Genomic DNA, 16,881 nt, shown 5'->3' with positions numbered 1-16,881 from the left:
TTTATCAAGCCTGTAGATCTTACCACTAAGTAAAAGTAAACATATTACGAGTGACTGGAAACAAGTCAATGACACCACAGGGTTTCATTCAACAACATCCAGGCTGTAGGAAACTACAAGACAGATAGTACAGTTTCCTCAACAAATAAAACTCAAGGGGAAAAAAAACCAACGAATTTAAAAGACTTAAGAAATTCATCAGTCAATGGCAATTTATGGACCTTACTTAGATCCTGATTTGAATACACTGGTTAAAAATGTAATTATGAAGCAATCAAAGTAATTTAAATTATAACTAGATATTTAAAGAATTATTGTTAATCTTTTAAAGATATGATAATGCTACTGGGGTTATAGTTTAGAAACTAGACCTTATCTTTTAGAGATACATACAGAAATAGTCACAAGTGAAATTATCTACCTGCGTTTGCTTATATAAAATCAAAGGGAAGAGGGGTAGACAGGATTATAAATTTTTTAAAAGTGGCCACAAGTTGATCAATGTTGAAGTCGGGTGTTGGGTACAAGGGAGTGCATTATGTTCTCTAACTTTTTCATCCTTTTTTTTATGGAACCCAGAATAAAATTACATCTGCTCTACAAAGCTGGAAGACCACGAAGCAATACATTCAGGGTTCTCAGTAAAAATTATATTCCAACTGCAATTCTGTACCCAGTCAAAACTTTTACACATGAGGGAAAGCAGATTAAAGATATTTTCAGGCAAAGTCTCAAAAACTTAACCTCTCACGTACCCTTTCTCAGGAAGCACTGAAAGTTGTGCTCAGGCAAAATGAAAGATAAAAGTAGGAAAGATAAAGGTCAGAGACTAGGAACCAGGAGATTCGAACCTGTTGGAGACATACAAAAGGAATTTTATAGGCCTAGAAAGCAAGTATTCCACACAGAAGTGGTTTCATGGAGGGCCCCTAAGAACCTTCTTAAGGGAAGGGTGGGGTGGGTGAGAACGAAGGATGGGACAATGAATTATCTGATGCTCAAGCAAGACTCTACTGAGAAGTTACTGGTAGGTATGAGAAAACTGAGTCACTAGCACCTAGAAAACAAAGCAAACAGAAGTACAATTATTAATTTCAAGAAAAACAAAATTATGCAAGGAGGAAAATGTAATCATAGCATACAATTTGGCTCCATGGTGAACAAGACTTAACACAGTCTTTATTAAACACTGAATCCATTTAATGGAAAAAAATATCTTAATTACAATGGATAGCTGGAAGAAGAAAAGTGTAAGGCAGGTGGTTTAGAGTTAAATATTCATCTGCCTTAATAGAAAGTCAATGATGTCTTAAATTTTAAGTCAAATATCAAAACAGGGTCAGTTACCTACCCAGCCACCAATCTCCCCCTTCTTCTTTTGTAACGGAAGCTAATTCTGTCCAGAACCCATTTGCACACCCACCCACTGAGGCATGTGCTCGAGGAGGACGCTCAATTCTAGGCATGTGCCTAATTGGTCTGAATGTGATCCCATTTCCCTTTCTAGGGAGCCTTTCAGAAACAGGCATTTAACCCAGGAGATAAGTTTGCTGCAGTTTCTAGGCAAAGCTTCCACATTCTTATATAGCTATATGAAAAACAATTTTCTTTCTCTGGACATTGTTGTTTCTGGATACAACTCCTGAAACTGCTGCAACAGTCTTATTAATTTGAGGATATAACCAGCCACTGACTAAAGGTGGAGATGGCAAAACTGGGGCCCTGAAGACATTACTGTGCCACAAAATCAATTAGCCCTAAACCCCATCCGACCTTTGGAATTTCAACTATAAGTTCAATTCTTATTTGAAGCCAGTTTGGACCATGGTCTCAGTACTTGCATCCTAAAGCATCCTAACTGACAAGCAAATTATTTAGATACAGACAGGAAAGTAGCAGAAGCGGCAGCTAAGAGTTGAGGTGATTCATATTGATTCATATCAGGCAGAGCTTGCCAACTAGTGTACATGGCACACAGTGTCACCAATGTTCCAGAAGCGCCAAGATCCCCTAAAGATGTCAAGACAGCCAAACAGCCTCTTCTATTTTGTCCATGTAGACCCTGGGGTGGAAAAGCCTGGGAAGCACAGCTCCAGGGAGCAGGGGTAGAAGTAATGAGGGGTGTAGCCGGGGACAGCTTTTTTTCATCATAAGCCTTTCAGCACTACTCAATTTTCATTATACGCATATTAAAACTAAAAATTAATTCTTAAAAAATTGCAGTAAGCAAAAAAACAGACTAAAGAGGTGATCTGCAGAGGGGTCATTAACAATAATATAAAGAAAGAACTTAATGGAAGACTATCTCAGAAACAAAACTCAAGAAGACTGGGTAACAGAGTAAATTTGAAAGTGACTGAGGGGAACAATTACAAGGAGTCAGACCATATCGATGTTTCTTCTTTGGCGACGTAACTCTACTCGATCACACAAAGTGAAAACAAAAGTACTTTGTTGTACATTACACTGGTTGGATTATACCAAACTCTCCTCAAGTTTTACAAGTAATTGAACTTGGGAAGCTGAGACACAGTATAAAATAATAGCACAAACTCTTCATTCAGCCATGTATGAAGGCTTAAGCAAGATTCTAGTCCTAGACACACAACATAGAAAATGTACATGGTTCCTGCTCTCACGAAATTAATCTAGTATCTGGTAAAATATATTCCACAGAAGCAGCACAAATAATAACTAAGAGTGAGGGCTGAGCGTGGTTTGAATCCTATCTCACCAACCACTGGGGACAATTACTTCATCTCTAAGCCTAATTTTCATCATCAGTTACTTAAAAATAATACCTTACTAGGCTGTGGTATGCATGTGTTTATAAAGTGTTCAGAGCAAGCTTAATAAAGATTGTCTTTACTATGTTAACAGGTTTCCTATAACATGCTAATGTGCATTGTGAATATCCAAAGAAGGTAATTTTCTCCCAGCTTATTTCTTCCTCCATCTCAAGGAGTAGTCTGCAGAGTACACTTATGGCAAGAGAAGCTCCCTACTGTGTACCCTGCTCCTGATCCACTAGGACTGATTTTTACTACTGTATTCTCATCCTGACAGCCTCTTAATTTTTTTCAACCACTTTTACTATCCATTCTGCAAACCTCTGTAATCAGTTATAAGACTATTATGCCTCAGTCTCTCATGCTAGATCCTGACCATCCTAGAAAGAGAGGGAACATCTTTTAGACTGACTGCTCCAGCAGCTGGAAAAACATAGTATGGTAACATTGAAAATGCCATTTCAAAAACACAAAGCGTGTGCTTTAACTTCATTCTTACAGTTATTCAGCAAATATTTATGGAGTCTCTATGTGCCAGGCCCCTCTACGCTAGGCCCTGAAGACAGATACAGCAGTGAACAAAGCAGATGCAACACCTGCTCTTTAAGTAGCTTAGTCTAAAGAAAGCAGATACAAAAATAAATAAACTATAACTAATAGCTATAAACTTAAGGTGGAACAAGTGTGAAGTAACAAGAAGGAAAAGTTCAAGGTGTTTTGAAACCTAACCTAGACTAGAGGGAGGAGGGAGTCAAAGAAGGCTTCCCTGAATATATGACACCTAAACTGAGACAGAAAGAATGAGTAGGAGTCAGCAGGACGGAGTCCTGAGCACTTCATAAGCATTCTATTACTCTTCACAGCACTACAAAGACTAGGCATATATTATCCCCACAAGGAAACTGAGGCTCAGAGAAGTTTTCATGGCTGGGAAAAGGCAAGGCTAGGATTCAAGGCCAGATATCTAGGTCAGACTCCAGAGAATGCACTCTTTACCACTACACTCTGTTTGTAATGGACAGACTCTAAGGCGGCTCCCGTAACACTGCCTCCTGCTGTCCATGTCCTTCCACAGACCCTTCCCCTTGATCCAAGACCTGTGACTTGCTTTTAACCAAGAGAATACAGGAAAAGTGAAGGGATGTCACTTCGGCGGTTATGATACATAAGACTGTACATCTGTCAAGTGTACTGACTCCTTCACTGTCTTAAAGAAAGTAAGCAGCCACGCTGGAAAGAACCACACAGCAAGAAACTGAGGGCAGGTGCCTGCCAATAAGTAGCAAGAATCGGAGGCCCTCAATCCAATACTGTACAGGGAACTGAAATCTACCAATAATCATATGACTTTAGAGGATATCTTTCCCCAGTCAATCCTCAGATGAGACCACAGCCCCAGTCAACAACTTGACAAACCCTCTGAGACACTAAAGCAGAGAATTCAACCAAGTTGTGCCAAGACATCTGACCTACAGAGACCGAGACAATAAATGTGTCTTAAGCTTCTAAGTTTAAAGTAATATTGTTACATATCAAGAAGTAACTAACACACTGTTGCACAATAAAGTTTTTCCACCATATCCTGGTGCTTCACTGAAATGATTCTTCAACTACAATTAACTACAAATCAAGCCAACTTCAGGTAGCAGTCACAATTGCTTTTTAAGCAAAACTCATGTACCAAGTTAGCAATGTCAACCACAATATGACCCTGAATTTCACTTGTATTTTTATTAAGGTATATCTGACATAAAATAATATTCTAGTTTCTGGTGTACAACATAGTGATTTGACATCTGACATTTCATTTTACAGTAGCCATTTTAACAACCTTGTTAATTCCATTATCTTTATCACTTCTGTCTGTTTCTACTGACTGAGTTTTCTCTTCTATATCTTCAAGCTCACTAACCTTTTCTTCTGTATTGTCCCATCTGAATTAATGCCATCTAGTATATTTTTCATCCCACACATTAGTTTTCACCTGTAAAAGTTTTATTTGGTTCTTCTAATACCTTTCACATCTCTGCCTAACCCTGACCCTAGAAAGTTCCTTGGAAGTGTCTATTATCTTAATTAGCATCATCCAAGGTTCTTAGTTACAAACAAAAGAAACTCTGGTTTTGTTGAAACTGAAAAGGAAGTTATTAAAGCATATTAGGCAACTCACAGAAAACCCCAGGAGGGCCAGGCTGGAAGACTAACTAATCAAGAACACCCAAAATTCAAACCACAGATCTGGTCCAGTGGAGACAACACAAGATAAGGTCCCTGTGACTTGTACAGATACCAATGAGCCAGGAACTTAACTCTACAACTGGATCTATCACTAACCGCCTCTAAAAAACAGACACAGCTGCCATCCCCCTTGCACTGCAGAACAGACTCTACAAAGTGCCTGCTTCTACAAATCACAGGCTTCCAGTGTAGTAGAGGCCCCAGGTCACATGATTGTATCCTAACACCAAAAGAGGTAGAGAAAGTGAGTAACTGGCTTCCATAATGGAAGAAGAGTTCTACCTCCCACCAAGATTCTTAAGGTCAAGAATTCCCCAAACACAGAAAGCTATTAGATGTTCTGGTTTACTATTCATAAGACTAATGAACCAGTAGCACAAGGCATCAATCCCAGTACACCAGAACTTTCATCTATTTCTTCAATTAATGGGTTATAGAAGCTTTCTGTTTCTTTTTCTCTCTAAATGTTTAACTTTAGAGCCCTGAACTGTTCACTGGGTTTTTTATTATCTGGAAGCCACATAAGCAATCTCTTATGATTAACCTTAAGCAAACTGAGGTCCCTGCATCTCAGTTTTTAACTTACAAACAGATACTACCAACCCCTTTCTAGGGCTACTGATAATGTTAACTATTAACGTATATGTTCATTGTCTGCCCCATACATAGCAGGCAATCAATTAATAAAGGTGGCTACTGTTACTATTATTAAATAATATCTCATATTTTAAGAGGAGAAACTCATTGGTTTACATGAACATCTCTTTTCTTAAAAATCTGCCAACAAGTTGAAGCTCCAAGTTTCCATTTTACATTGGTATTATAAATGGTATCCCCCCAGCCCCTATGTTACCAGAGATAAAGCAACAAGTAGCTTAACGTATTCTAACATGTTGCCACCAAAACCAAGTTCAAGGAATACATAAAGAGATAGATAAATGGATAGTCGGATGAAGCAAGTTCTGCTCACCCTGACTGCAAGCCATGAGTCCTTCACATTTCCCTACAGTGAGCTCCGACTACACTGAAGAGCTTCATGAGGTCAGGGCCATGTATGTCCATGTGACTCAGAACTATGTCCAAGGGCCTAGCATGGGGCCAGCAAAGAGTCAAAAAATAAAATCTGAATACTTGCTTTTCTAAATATTTACTGCAGAAACTAGTCACTGAAAAAGGTTTCAGAACTATTTTAAAACAAATCCCTCTAAAACGTTTATAAAGCTCATGCACCTGACAAGATCAACAGCTTCAATAACCTTCTAACTACCAGACTCATTCTGTTGAAAATCCATCCATACAATGAACTTTCTCTCAATCATTCTCTTTTTCTGTCACCCAAGTCTGAAGCAAAAGCCAAAAAGCATCCAAACAAACCACTTTCTTCACTTTGTCACTTCTTAAATGAAGTCAAAGCTAGAGCTTATTTTAAATGTGAACCTGACAGCTACTGCAAATGCTAGACTGACATTCCAGATATAATTGTGGCATGAACCTTACCTTTTGGCTAAGATCAGAAGGAATATTCAGGCAGATTCCTTCCACAAATTAAAAACGTTCCACATGACCACCAAGGACTGTATCTATTTCAATAAACTAATAAAATTATATACTCCTTTAATAAAGAAAGCACAGTCTTTCCACTCCGTAATACCAACATCTAGCTTCTAACACTTACTAGGCATTTCATATACACTTGTTAAGTTAATCCATGAGTATATAACTTTGTTGTTTTCCTGGCTACATAGTTTTCCAATCCTATCTTTTAAAAGACAGGATTTACTTTTTCTTTTTATTCATTTTTATTCCCATATTTCCCACCCAACTTTTACTCCCTGATGTAGTCATTTGGTCCTCAAGACCAATGAGTAGAGATCAAAATGTAGTTCACTGATTCATTCAACAAGTGTTTAGTACTCACCATGTGCCACTCAGCAATCCCTGAGATTGCAAGGAGGAGTAAAACACCACTGCCCCTGCTCTCAGGAGGGTATTAATCAAATAAGCACTAAAAAAAATTACCAACTGTGATAATAAGCATTGTGAAAGAAAAGTACCAGGAGACATGAAATATTAAAAAAGAAGTGACTGGGGTGGAGGTCTGCTTTCCCTGACAAAGTGATATCTGAACTGAAAATGAAGGAGGAAAAGTTAACTAAAAGAAAGAGGGGATGACGGCTGACCCAGGAAACAGACACGCAGGCAAAGACAGGGATGCAGAGACCTGATGGAGAAGACAGCTTACATCAGCTGTGCACATCATCCCGGAAGGGGGTCCTGTGACTAGTCTGGTCTTTACCCTAGAAGTCACAATAAATCATTAAAGAGGTCTTTTTTTTTTTTCTTAAAGACTGAGCATTCTTGTTCATCCATTTGCTCAAATCCGTCTTCCATTTCTACCCGCTCTATTGAATTTTATTCCTTGAACATCCCTGTATGCCCACATCCTTTACTTCAGACGTCTGTATCTTTATCTTACTCAGCATATAGCCTGCCTCCAAATGTCCCCATGAATTCTAAAACTTCTACCTTCAATTTCTTCCCTTTGCATAGTTGACTCCAATACTGCTGAGTAATTGTGGGCCTTCAGGCCAATTCTTAGGTAAACTTACCTAGCATTACTGACATTCCACACTGTACCACAGAAACCACTAAAGGGAAATTCAAAAAGTGAAATTAGATTGTAAAATACGCTGAGATCCTAATAATTTTCTCACCATTGCTGCTTTAGAAAACTTGTATGAAACAATCTTTTATACCACAGAAGTAATACATCTCAAAAATAAACATGTTTGATGTGAAGATAAAGTCAAAAACACCACTGTGATGACAGTTGTTCTTTTTCAAGAGGAAATCAAATCAGAACAAATTTTTCAGCAGACATTATTTATCTTAAGGACTGGAGTCCTATTTATAGCCAAATAACTTAAAATTAATTGTCAAAGGGACTCTAAAAGGAGACAAAAATTTCGACCTTCAAAATGCAACATCAGAAATTATTCTATTTCATAGACTGTGTTCCCTTTAATGAAAATGTATGTCCACTCTGCAGTGACTCCTTACACCTGCTCTAGAGATTAGTGAAGGTCCCCCCAGAACTAAGCTCTGTGATGGTACCCACGGCCTGGCCCTCGCAGCAGCACTGATTCCCAGGCCCTAGCTTGGGACGAGGAGGCCCTTGTTTGGCACTAGTAGGTACTTGATAAATAGCTCTACCCGGCTCACACAATAAATGCTTTTTCAGATGACTGGTGTCCCAATAAGGATTCACGTGAAAATAAACAGAATAAATATCGTATTTTTCTTAAAAATACTAAGATACGTTAAACTCGCACATATTTAGCTACTCTACATGTTTCAAACTGTGAACTGTGACACAACCTTTTCTTCTCCAGGATCACGGCTTCTAACGTGGCCTTCTCCCATTGCCCCATTTTTCAGCTCATTTTTAATGGCACTAAAAATTATTTCTACCTGTCACTAATGGAAGGTTTGAACGACAATAAGAATTCTACCTTCTTTTCTTCAGTTCCTCCAGGCCCTGAATGGGAAAGATTCTCAACTGTCCCATTAAGCCATTCCGGTCCCACATCTTCTATACTGCCACCAAAGCTGAATTCTCTCCTTTCTAATTCCAAAAACTGGGCCACATTGCTATTTGAATCCAGAAACATTCACTCTGTTCTGTTGAAAATAAAATAATTAAAAATAAGGTGTTTCAAACTTGGCTCTCTCTTCTGTCTTCTACTTTTTACTTCTTCTTATTCCTCCGTGCCTGTACACCCAGAATAAGCCTGCCTTCCAAACCCTCCTTCTTAGGGTGTCATCTCCCTAATGCATGGCCTTGTCATCCTTGCCCTGCTGAAAAACCTTCAACTGCGCCAAATTCACATTCCTTGTAATATTTAAGACCCATCACTCTCATTTCTCACTGCAACTCTCCCTGTCCCTTGCCCAACAGCGCACACACACACATACTCCAGGCACACACTGGCCTCCTCCAGCCAACTGTCAATTCTCCAGGTTCTACTGTAAAAAGCCCATCCATTCTTCGAGACAAGATAAAGACCCTCCTCCTCTACAAGCTGAAATCCCTGGATCTGTCTTACCTCGGTGTGTTCTTCTGGTTCTCTGTACATCAATACCTCTAGTTGTTAGCAGCCATGGTCTTACCTGTTCTCATTTTGCCTGTATACACACAACATCTCAACACTAACAGCAGGGGTAACCAAATCTTATTCACTTTTGCAGTCAAAGCTTCTACCACCACAATTGACATCTCTTATACAGAAGACAGTCAGATGTCTCCTCAGTTGCAGAAGAACAAGAATCCCCTTTTACAATTTATCAAAGCAGTTACAACTTATCAAAACATCAGTTCTTCATTCAACAGATAAATACAGGAAAATCACAAAATATTCTTAACTATACATCAGGCAAAGAATGAATATTTTGTTATTAAAGTACAAGACTTACAGTACAACTTACGATGATCAAATTAACTCATAAAGAAATGCAAATTCAAACTAGACTTCTCTGTTCACCAATAAATTGATTAAGATTTTAAAAACTTTGGTAACACCCGTACTGGTGAGATCTGGTGAACTATATACTCTCAGATACTCCTGATCAAGTATAAACTGGTGCTACTTTTTGGAAGATAATTTGGCAATATGTATTCAATTGTGCATTTACCTGGTGAACGAGCAATTCCCCTTATAAATATACATCCTCTGGCTACTGCTCACAGAAGGGTAACATGTACAAGGATGCACACTGCATCATTGTTTAAAATAGCGAAAATAGGAAAACAAATTAAGTGCTCTTCAATGGAGACTCTCAATTGTGGTGCATCCATAACATGGAATACTGCGCAACCATCGAACACAACAGGGAAACTCTATCACCTGATCTGGGAATATTTCTAAGGCCAATCAAGAAGCTTAAGTTGCAAACTCGTGTTGCTTAGGAAGATCCCATTTGCTTTTGCTTGTAAGTACACACACACGTCACATTTTTTTAAAAAACTGGGACTGCACTAAACATACAGTTTTGTAACATGTATTAAATGTTTACTTTATATATAACTGTACATTTACATGCACAAGACATTTCTAATAGGAAAAACTGAACTGCTATTATTACCCATGGAGCAAGGAGGGGGGTGGCGGTTGGTGACACCATTCCATAGGGCTGGATCAATCTTTTTTTTTTAAACCATGAGTATATATTATTTGTTGATCATTAAAAACTAAAATTCCCTAAATGATCAAAACAATACCTTTCACGTTTGGTATGTTCCAATACTACTCATACAGGAGCCCTAAGCAGATACTGAAGCCCTAAGGAAAAAAGGATACTCCTACTCCAGTAATTACATTCTCACCCAAGCCCAGTCTTCTGCAAAAGTATCCACTGTCCCATTACTGACACTCTCTTAATGACAGGCGGCCAGCAAGTGCTGGTCTAAGGCTCCCAATCTCTGGCAAACAGAGAAGCCTCCACGAAGCTCTCCAGGACTGCAGATACCTCTCAAACACGCCCTGTATTCTCCTCGGGCAAAGGCACATGTGCCCTACTCTTCCCTCCTCTTCCCAAAAAGCTCTAGCACTAGGGCAGGTGCTAATCTCCAGTTTTTAAGATGACAGCCAGCTAACTGATAAAAATAAAGTGTTAATCTGATAACAGGTTAAGAATATTCCACTAGGAATATTTCCACTTTAAATTAGGGTATCTAGCTCTTACCTTAATCTAAAAGAGTAAATTCAACAGTGAGAATTTCAAGCAAACCAGATAAAAAGGAAAGCAGTAATCTGACCTACCTTTGTTCCTTCTAATCATACCAAGTAAACACCTACCTGGCATCCACCCTAATGCTGGAGACACACCACCCTACCCACCCTATAGTGCTGACACTATACCTTATTTAAAACCTCAACTTCCCACCTCTAAATATTTATCTGACCAATCTATTTTTCTAAGAGGCTAAAAGGACAGTTAGGTGAGCCAACCGTTCACTACCAATGAGCTCACACATAAATAGCAACATATCTGAAAATAACCAATCTCTCTAGAAAATAAAAAATGCAGCTGGTACTCTGTCCTCTGTCCCCTCATCTGGAGAAAGAATAAAGAACCAGGAGTCAGGAAAACACGCGCCAGTGCAGACCTGCTTATTACTCTGAGGCACTGGTTGGTCATTTAGTTTCTTTGCATCCATTTCCTTCTCTAAAATGAAAGATGAACTATGTCAATGTTTCCCAACGTTTCTACTGCATCAGGATTACCTGCAGTCCTAATTAAGAAAGCAGATTCCAGAGCATTACCCCTAAACCTAGAGAGAGAGAAGTATCTGCGCTTGGGAATCCCACAAGTTTGACAAGTTCCCCCAAAGACTGTTTGAGAACCATTAGCTCCTCAGGTCTCTCTACTCAACCTAATTATACTCTAGATCAAAGGAATCCTAGACCTCCTTCTTTTCTCAAGCCCACAGAAATAAAGAGTAAGACACTGGATAGTAAAAATATGCTTAAATATCACTGCTATCATCCTCCTTGCAACTTCAATGATTCAAACATTTACTGAAAACCTGACAAGATGCAAGTGTTAGTCTAGTATTGTTTGCTGAGGATAAGGGCACAAATACATACAATGCGGTAGAGGTGACGACTAAAACTAAAAGCTTAGATTCCAAACACTGTTTACAGATAGTATAGTTACAGCAATTGAGAATCACGTTTGTATCAGAAAGTACCATCAGTAAAATAATGTGCTATTAGACCCAAAATTCCCTTACTGTTAGAAGTCTAGTTACATGTTTTCTTGTATTTCTTTTATATATATATTTCATATTTATGTATATATCACATATACTGAGTACTGATGGTCTATTTCAACTTGCACACCACAGTTCAAGATTAGTGAGCAAATATGGAATGTAAACTTATTAGTGCAGTGAGTTGTCTTTTCAAAGTTCATTTCCGTAGATTTCTTTCAAAGCACCTGAAAGTGTGACAAGCAATGTTTCTATAATCCTCGACTCTCCTTCAGTAGAAACAGATTTTCAGCCAAACAGCCACCCTACCAAAGACCACATATCCCAGCCTCCTCTGCAGCTACATGTGACCACCTGACTAAGTCTGGCCAACAGGCGTGAACAAGTCACATACTCAACTTCCAGGTTTGTCTTTAAAGAGAGGATGTTCTCTCCCCACAACCTGTTCCTGGACTGTAAGTGTGGTGAGGAGCTGTCTTGAATATATAGCAAGTGGTATCTCCTTAAGTACAGGAAAATAGGACAGAAGGAACCAAGGTCTCCTCTAGCTTGGAGTCACCACATTAGCCTTAGACTACGTATGAGAAACAAACTTCGTGTTTAAGCCACTGTATTTAGTCAGAACATAGGCCCAATCTTGTGTTCTAACTAATGTGTATATAAAGTATAAATTATTCAGAAATATTACATAAGAGCTACTTAATCAACTCAGTAAAGCTGAAACTCTATTATAAATTCTTGGGTAGCCCCACTACTGAAATTATTGCTACTGTACCAACTTACATTTAAATGGCATTTTACACTTTTATAAAGCACCTCGTTACAGTATCTCATTTTGCATTCTCAAAACCCCGGGCAGGGCAGCTGGTACTAGGCACATTTGGCATACAGGACACTAAAGTTCAGAGAAGCTACCCTGCCCAACAACGCACAACTAAGGAGTGGTGCTCAGGCAAGACTGGGGACACAGGTTCCTCATTCCATCATTCCCGGTACATAGACACTCATCTACTCCTATGTGCTTGGCATTGGATTTACAGAAGTATTCCCGTCCAGATGGACCTTACAATTTAATGGAGAGGGACATACAGTAGATGAATATGTGTAATGTATGAATACATATGAACAACTACAGCTATTTGCAATAAGGGCTGTGAAAAAAAGCAAGAGTTCTGCAAGAATGCATTGCCAAGGAATCTTAGACTGGGGCTTGGGGGAAGGCCTGTATGAAGAAGAAGCATTTATTCTGAGACCATAAGGATGAGTATCAACGAAGAGGAAAGAAGGGAGAAGGCTACTAAGAAATCTGTATGTGTTATCTCGGTCTTCACAAGAACCCTATGGTAATTGGCTTCAAATCCACTTTACAGATGAAGTAACTGATTCTTAGCAAAATCACTGTGCCTAAAGTTCACACTGCCAGTGAGTAGCAGGACCTGTTGAGACTCCTGCCTGACTCTGGTGTTCTGCCTGGCACTATCTCACAGGCCAGTCCTCTCTCCAAGTATAAGACTCCCTCAACTGCTATCTGTAAGTAGATGTTAAGCAGATTTTGCATAGATGTCACAATCCAGGCATCTTTGTACCCAAATGCATGTGCCAAGATGCCAACCTTAACCACAAATATTTATAAAACTTAAAAAAAAAAAAAAAAACTCTTGTCAGTTGAAATTTTATTATCTACTTAGAAAAATTAGGGGATTATTTCATGAACAGGGACGTTATTTAAAATAGAAATGATGCTGAAACCAGTTTCATTCCATGTTAAACCAGTTCACTAAGCCCCCTCCACAAAATCGATTTAAACAAGCAATTCAGTTATAGGGAAATACAACAATTCATCAAGAGTAATGATATATTTGAAGCTATTATGTACCGCATATTAGATATGGGCATATGTTGCTCAAACAAAAAAAAAAGTTATATACTTTAACAAAACTTTAACAGTATTACAAACTTAAAAATCACCTTCTAGAAGACAGGGTACACAGCTCTGGGAGAAGAATCAACTGCTAAGAAGCCAGTATGGTTCTGAATTAGCCAAAAGTATGCCCACAAGAAACCACATCATTTTAGATCTTAAATGAACTGTAAGTTGCCTTCTCATCAATAAAGAATTCTAACTCATTATACAACTCTGGAAGTATGATTTCAAAGCAAAAACACAACTTTTTAAAGTCATTTGGCTGGTTTACACAATGCAGTTTTTCTAAATCAGTTTGTTTTCATATACCAAAAGATGAAACTAAGGCTGCCTGTAGCCAACAGGTTAGGAAACAAGACTTGTCTCTAATTACCTGATGTGAACTTTGAATCACTTCAGTCAAATGAAATCAACATTTCCCTTTCACGTAACCAATGGCAAACTTTACAGCTGTAGCTTAACAGTATAGCACTGACATAAGGCAAGATTTCAAATGATTTCTTTATTTAGGGGCAACTGAGGAGAAATTTTATTATTTAAAATAATTTGATGATTTTTTCCAAGTAATTAAACACAAATTTTAACCTCCCCAAAATTTTAACCCAAAATTGTACAAGCCTCGGGTTATGAATTACCGTAATTTCTCTAGCCATCAAAACATTGCCCAATGGTCTAAATAATATATGCTAAAAAGTCTTTAAAAGGCAAAAGCCACTACGTATACGTAAGGTGCTCATATAAAAGTATAAAGTCACACATTTCACTTTACAGGGCAAAGTGTTAACATAAAGTTTCAGTTGACCATGTTTGATAGTTTCAAATAATATCTTTACTTCTAAATAGAAAATATGCACAAGTGTCTGGAGGGTAAAACCACCAAAAAGCTCAACAGAAAGTAGGAATTCTTAGCTCACAGTTTAAATTACTGATAAGGAACACAACAAAGTTCAAAGACTCATAAAATTTTGGGAGAGAAGAGTCAAGTTCTTTATAATTTGGTGGTTTTACTGGGTTCAGATGGTTGAACTTTTTTTCTCAGGGGATAAAAGAGAAACTGCTGGGGGTGTGGATGTGGGTGGGGTGTAGAAAAAGTGAAAGTTCTTTGAAGTAAGAGAAAAGCTAATGCTAAAGCAAAGTAAATGTGACTCACACCTTATCACAAATACCAAAAAAGTCACATATAATGCCCCCTCTTCTATTCAGCTTATTTTTAAGATCATGTATAAAGCAATTAGTTCACTTCTCACTCATAATAAAGTTACTTCTATCCAAATTTTCTTCCCATGACTAGATAGTCGCCAACCATGAACAAGCATGTGAAAACATCCCTGGGCGATCTGAATTTCTAAGTTATTTCTTTCTTTTGTTGTTGTTTTTGTTTTTGTTTTCAAGTAGTACCCAAGATGCAATACAACTTAGCATTTTCTTTCTTTGTGTAGTTTCAAAACAAAATGTATGTCAAAGGTCATTCTAATCATATATAGCAAGTTATCTTCAATTTTGCTTTGCAGAATTTATAGCACTGTGAAAACCTATGTAAATTCTTTAAATACCAGTTGTTGCACCTACCACTCCCCACTCCCACGTTTTAAGTCCTAAACACAAAAACTCTACATAAATAAAACTAAGGGGCAGACAGAAGACAGCACCTAGAGGGGGAAAAAATTGTATCCCAGGGTTTTGGTTTTTTTTAACTATCTACGTTTCCAAACAAAACACTGCATTACAATGGAATATTTTCACTTATTTTATGTTAGTGCCCTTAAAAGACTGGACTAACTCATTTTTGAATCCCCAGGACACAGTAATTCTGTATGTTTGTTAAAGTTTCCTATAAGCCCCACCAAAAAGTCTTTAAAAGAAATTTAAGAAACGATCTTAAACCTAAATTCCACATTCCTAACAACAACAAAGATCTCAGCCAGGCCACTTAGTCCATATCCCCCCCCATACCAATAACGACCATACACTCGCGCGTGTCTATTCAAATCCAAAATCTTTTTTAGATTTTAAAGGAGTGTGCCTTCATCTTACAGACACAGGGGTGACCCTTCCTTCTAGAATAATTTCTGAGCTTATGTCTCTTAGGAACTCTTTGTACTCACAAAGTAACTTAGTTAAGGAGTCCTTAACTTTCTGGCAAGGTTTTAAGTCTAAATGAATTTGGACAGCTACCATAAACACCACTGCTATTCCAAGGTAAATCCTCCAAAAGCACTGGGGTACTTTAAGTGTAAGTCACATGTATATGAAAAATCTTAATATAACCAAGTAAACTTTTCTTAACTGCTGTTTCTTTGAAGCTATCTTCTTCAGTTTAAAATCTTAGCACATGAAATTTTAGTTCTAGTCTCACATTTATGGTCTACCTGAAAATAATATTCTGGTAAAGTAACTAGTCAAGATAGGAAAATTTTACAAAACAAGAACTAAAGGTAACTCCACTAAATTATTAAAATGCTCCCAAATCAAAGTATTAAATATACCCATTCTTAGGCACTTTGTATACGTAAAGTGTAAGGGATTACAGAAGAAATCTAAGTGTTCAAAGATAAAAAATAACTAAAAATAACTTTACACAAAACTTCCTATGACTCATCAGTACTTAAATGATGCCTATAATTAAAATTAAGTGTGAAGAACAAAACGCACTAAGGAGTATTTTTTAATTCCTCCCATTCAAAAATTGTCTACATAGTTTTCTTGGCGGGGGGGGGGGGGAGGCTGACCAGTTAGTTTCATTACGGGAGCCTCACCTCAACCTTTCCTTTCCACTTCCGCAAACCACAAGTTAATTCCATACAAAACTCTATACATGGACGCAACCTCTAGGTTAGAATCCTGAGTCATGACACACAAATCGCCCCAAAATTTGCCAGTATTTATAATAATGAGTTATGACTTAGTGATTAAGAGCCCACGCTGGTTACAGATTCCTGTCTCCCAGAGTCCCAGTTGTATGACCTTGGATGAGTCACCGCTCAGTTTCCTCATCTGTGAAATGGGTAACAGTTCCCACCGGGAGGATAAGCAAATTAATACACGTAAAACCCTGAGGACGAGTGCCCGGCAGTCTCCGTCTTAATCATTAAATCAGTGTGAAAACAACGTTATAAGGTGTGTTTTCTGACAATCTGGGCGGAATTCAAGAATTAAGG

The 16,881-nt window shown here is 38.1% G+C and overlaps 1 protein-coding gene across 3 annotated transcripts in view; it reads right to left on the bottom strand.

Annotated features, from left to right (window-relative positions):
* Positions 1 to 16,881, bottom strand: part of DYRK1A (dual specificity tyrosine phosphorylation regulated kinase 1A) — a 129,320-nt gene that overhangs the window by 110,109 nt on the left and 2,330 nt on the right. The gene's annotated exons all lie outside the window — the stretch shown is intronic.

The sequence above is a fragment of the Camelus dromedarius genome, chromosome 2 (genome assembly GCF_036321535.1).
Source record: "Camelus dromedarius isolate mCamDro1 chromosome 2, mCamDro1.pat, whole genome shotgun sequence".
Classification (NCBI taxonomy): domain Eukaryota; kingdom Metazoa; phylum Chordata; class Mammalia; order Artiodactyla; family Camelidae; genus Camelus; species Camelus dromedarius.
Note: the sequence above shows the minus strand (reverse complement) of the source record. Positions and strands in the feature narration are given on the sequence as shown.